This window comes from Cyprinodon tularosa, unplaced genomic scaffold (assembly GCF_016077235.1).
Source record: "Cyprinodon tularosa strain WSP-4 unplaced genomic scaffold, ASM1607723v1 ctg1317, whole genome shotgun sequence".
Lineage (NCBI taxonomy): Eukaryota > Metazoa > Chordata > Actinopteri > Cyprinodontiformes > Cyprinodontidae > Cyprinodon > Cyprinodon tularosa.
In genome coordinates this window covers 1664-6319 of record NW_024038134.1, presented here as the reverse complement: position 1 = coordinate 6319, position 4656 = coordinate 1664, and the positions used below count along the sequence as shown (strand labels likewise).

At 42.0% G+C, this 4656-nt stretch overlaps 1 long non-coding RNA gene across 1 annotated transcript; it reads right to left on the bottom strand.

Moving 5' to 3' along the window:
- Nucleotides 1-3388: 3388 nt before the first annotated feature.
- LOC119778328 lies at nt 3389-4256 on the bottom strand. Its single transcript, XR_005280044.1, has 3 exons — nt 3980-4256; nt 3627-3905; nt 3389-3509 (listed from the first exon to the last, which is right to left on the bottom strand). It is a non-coding gene; the product is annotated as an uncharacterized LOC119778328 (long non-coding RNA).
- Between the last annotated feature and the right edge of the window lie 400 nt (nt 4257-4656).

The following is a 4656-nucleotide window of genomic DNA, read 5'->3' as shown; positions in this document are numbered from 1 at the left end:
TATGATCAATTGCAGCAGTTCTGCGCAAATTAATTGTGTCAAAAAATTGTCACTTTTTAAACACCAAAATGTATTGAATAAATACAAATTCCGGGAAACAATTCTTTTTTACATCTCTTTAATATTTTGTTCTATTCAGCTACACAAACATCATCTCTAAACTAAGAATTGTACTATAAATGTGACTTTACCCGATTATTATGTACACCTTAGTAATTTATTGATATGCTGCACAATGCCCTCCTTTTTGGTGCTATAGAAATGGCCGCCCTAGTTGGAAAAAGCGCCACCAGCACTTTATAGGGTCTGCTGTATGGGACCACTTTGCATTTAGAGTGACCTACGATGACAGCGGAAAGAAAGCTGTGGATAAAAAGTGTGCAAGCATTGTGCAACACGCGTTGTACAAGACATAATAGATTTTCCTTACAATCAACATATACCGAACCGAAAACCGTGACCACGAACCATGAACCGAACCGTGGATTTTGTGAAATGTTCTACCCCTAATATATAGTGATAATGGAAGACATTTTGCTCCTTTCTGGACTATTGAGCCGATGTGGCAAGTGAATTTCTCCACTGTGAGATCAATAAAGTCAATCAATCAATCAACTACAAAGTAAAAGATAGTACTGTTTCACATAGATTTAAATATTCATTGTGCTACCACCATCAAAGTGTTGGACTAGTAGAAAGAATGCATGTAAAAATAAAAACAAAGAAATGTATTGAAAAAATTGGAGATCTACTTGGATTGATCTATATTAATCTAAAGGAATAATTTTGTCTAAAAGCTCTGCCAGGGGAGGTGATTATAAAAAAAAGTCTGATAACAGAATGGACTCAGACATTTAGAGACTGGGTAGATCTGAAAGTCATTGACGAAAAAGAGGTAAACTGAACCAAGTAGATTTTAAATTTCAGTGAAAATGAACTGGTTAAAATGATCCATCTACTGGTTTATGTTCCCAATCAGTCAGTAATTCTTCTTATTTGGTATGTGCCTCCAACCAGAACAAAAAACAAATTGTTGTTAACTGTTAATTTGACCTCTAGGTCTCTGACTCCTCAAACATATTTATCAGTCTCCAATGAAGGCGAGGGGACATCTAATGGTTGTGGTTCTGATAAGAATGCAGACAGAATCAACTACGTCCATGATAATGTTCAAAGGCTGGAAATTGTACACAGTGTGGTTTTAAAGCTGTTCATGATCAGCTGGCTGCAACCTCCTTTATGGCTTCCCAGTAAGGCTTGGTATTGTAATACTGTTAGCAGAGGAAGCTGAGCAGAACTAGACTGTTGGTTGGTTGTAGGAGGAGCTGAGGCAGACCAAGGCTGCTGCTGCTGCTCACCTCCAAGCCCAGGCGAATAAGACGGGATGCAGAGCCTCCCATCTTAGGACGAGACGTAGAAGCCAAGAAAATGATGTCTCTGAGCAGCGTGGCTGAGTAGCTGCAGGTTCTGACCCATGACCAGGAGCAGCAGGTGGCCCAGGGCCAGAGGGGAGCCTGGAGGCAGTGTTGGCTCTGCTGCACCTACAGGAGACTTCGGCCGGGCTTCTCTGCTCCAATCTCTGCAAGCTGCCCCCAGTGGACTATTCAGGAGCTGCACATGTACTGAAACTGCAGCCAGGTGAAGGCTACCAGCAGCTGCTGTGGGTTCTGCAGACAAAGGAGGCTGAAACAGAGGAGCCCAAATGAGTGGCTTCAGAAGTGCCCAAGCAGAGCCCAGAAGGAGGTCTTCTCTCTGAACGGTTGCATTTTTCCCTTTATTAACATAAACTTTTCAGTTAAAGCTACTACTTCAGCTGCTTGTGCAGTTGTGCTGGACAACAAGCGTTTATGTCTGCAAAAGGCCTCCTCTGCTTTAGCAGTCCATTTCATTGCTGATGTCATTTAACACTAAAAGTCCCAGAGATACGAGAATTTCCCTCAGCCTGCAGTCCCCCCGCAGTACTTATCAACTCATGAATCCCTTTTCAGATGTAAATGCCCCATTAGCGCTGTGGCTTGAGAAACATTCCACCCCCTTCAGTTTCGGTTTTAGCTCAAGTCTCTCTCTTTGAGACTGTTTTACCTGAGAGCAGGAGGGGGGGAAATCATATTTTTTATTAAATATAACTCGTTCTACGTCATCAGTGTCACCAACAGTGCAATGATTTCAGCGCAGCGATCAGACGATATCTGATCTGTACAATGAAAATAGCTGCATGAGGTGGAACGCTGTGGAAAGCAACACCATTTACACAATAATGACCATTTATACAATAATGAGCATTATTTATTTGTGGGGAAATATAGCTCAGGCAATCTCTCTCTCTCCTCTTTCCTCCGCTGGCAATATATGCACAAATTCGGCTTTTCTGGATTAATAACTCGCCGGCAAATTATTTATTCTACAAAGCAGACACCACAGCAAGCCATACAGTGAGCTACAACCGTAGTTTCCTCAAAACAAGTCTCCTATCACGCTGGGAGGATTACATTGGACCCTATGGGGATCTCACTGCTCCAAAAATATGCAGGAGGAGCAAGCTCTGCAAGTTGTAAAATAATCAGAGATATATATTCAAAAGCCTCATTAAGGAGAGGTGGATTATTATCACATTCATTGGATTCAAAAATAATACTTTTCTGAGCAATTTCCAAAAGCCTAAATGACAAATGTCACCTCTATTCTATTATTAGAATAAGTATAAAATGAGCAATGACTCTAGATGACTATAGATAATTGTACTGCCTTAAAACTTGTAGGATACATAGGTAATCTCATATAGTTCACACTACAACCCTTACTTTGGGAAAATGTGCTAAACTATTTTTTTGTGTGGATTTTTCATTGTTATAAGTATATAAAAGACATTTATTATTTATAACATTTAGTTTTCAGTTTGTGTTCACAAGTGTAAACAAAAGGAAATTTCATTTAGAACAGCTCTAGACAATGTCATATTTTAAAGTGTAGCTTTGAAAACAGTAATAAATACATGAAAAAATTGTTAAATAAACATATGACCATATATTTACAGTTATAACATTCTTTTGTTTTTTCTTTTGGGAAGTTAGGCCAAACTGTATTTTTGGAGATTTATTCATTGTTATTATAAGCATATAATAGCCAATAATTACACTATAGATCACTGTAGTGCCACCAAACTTGTAGCACACATAGATAACCTAATCTAGTTCAGACTACAACTCTTACTTTGGGATAATGTGCTAAACTATATTTTTTGAGATTTTTGTCATTGTCATTCTAAGCAGGCCAGGTGTGCAATCTCTGCAACAGGAACCACAGCACTGAGCGTTGTGTGCACTGCACAAAGTATACCTGTCACAAATGCTCATATGTGTCATGGTTTTGAGGTGCTTGACCAACATGCAGAATCAACACAGAAGGCAAGAGCGATTTTCAGACGTTTAATCAAACAGCGAGGGAACCAAACACTGGGAGCTGCGGCACGGTGAGCAGGTGGACTATCAACGCAGGCAGGACTGATTGATCTGCGGTGAGAGCCAAAGTTAGACACAGAGATAGGGAGAACAAGAGAGGGGAAACGTTAAATAAACCTACCGCCGGATGAAGGAACCGGGCAGGGGGGAGTGGAGAGACAGACTCACTAAGAAACCTCCAGAGAAGTTGGCAGGTGACTGAGCGACAGGTGGGCAGGTGATTGAAGTCTGTGAGGAGGGGCCCGAGCAGCAGCGGCCGAGGAGGAATCCGGGGGCAGCTGATGGAACCAGAAGGACTTAAAAGGCTCTCCAGCCCGGCTTGGTACCACCAAGGGAGCTGGAGGGATTATTCAGAGGTAGATCCAGAACAGTCTGAACCGGAGATCTTCCACTGAAAACATCAGAGCACGAGGAATCACTGGAACAGTTTTCATAACGAGAAAAGACCTGGGAAACACAGGAGACTTGGGTTAGCGTAGAGAAAAAGGTAAGCTGTCACAGACAGAGGCCTCTAAGCGTACCAACAAGGTTAACACTCTGGCGTCCATCAGCTGTCAGAGTGCTGCTTAAATAGCAGAGCCGCATGCCGCTGAACAAGCCACAGGTGTGTACCATGCCCACCTGTCAGCTCCAGCCAACTGCGGAGAAAGGAGAGAAAGGCAGAGCTGGCAGATTCCTGACACCATGTAGTTCTTTTCCTTGGGTGAAATTAATGTTACTCCAATACTGAAATCATACTGTTTGTCATTCTCTAAGCTGAAATGTTGAATGACATGAAAAGGCGAGACAAGACAAAATACAATTATTCTCTATGATAATGGATGAAAACCAGAAAATCGCCCGTCTCATCGTATATAGTTCAAAAAGTATAAGAGTTACAGGGCTGAAACTTGGCACAGAGAGAGGCATGGAGGGTCCCCACATTCTATTAGAGTTTGGTAGGTGTGGCTCATTCCCTTGACATAGCTGCCATTGACTCCCATTCATTTGAAAAACCGTCTCATCGTCAACAGTTTCCGAACCGTATGTCCCATCCTTCCCAAACTTGGTGTGTATACTCCCCCTGGGCCGTCCCAACTTTCCACCAAGTATGGTGGTCCTAGCCCCTCCCCTTCCTATAGCTGCCATAGACTCCCATTCATTTTTGAAGTTTCGCTAGGAGCATCGTAGAGACATGGGAGTTGGTTTTTCGTGCTCA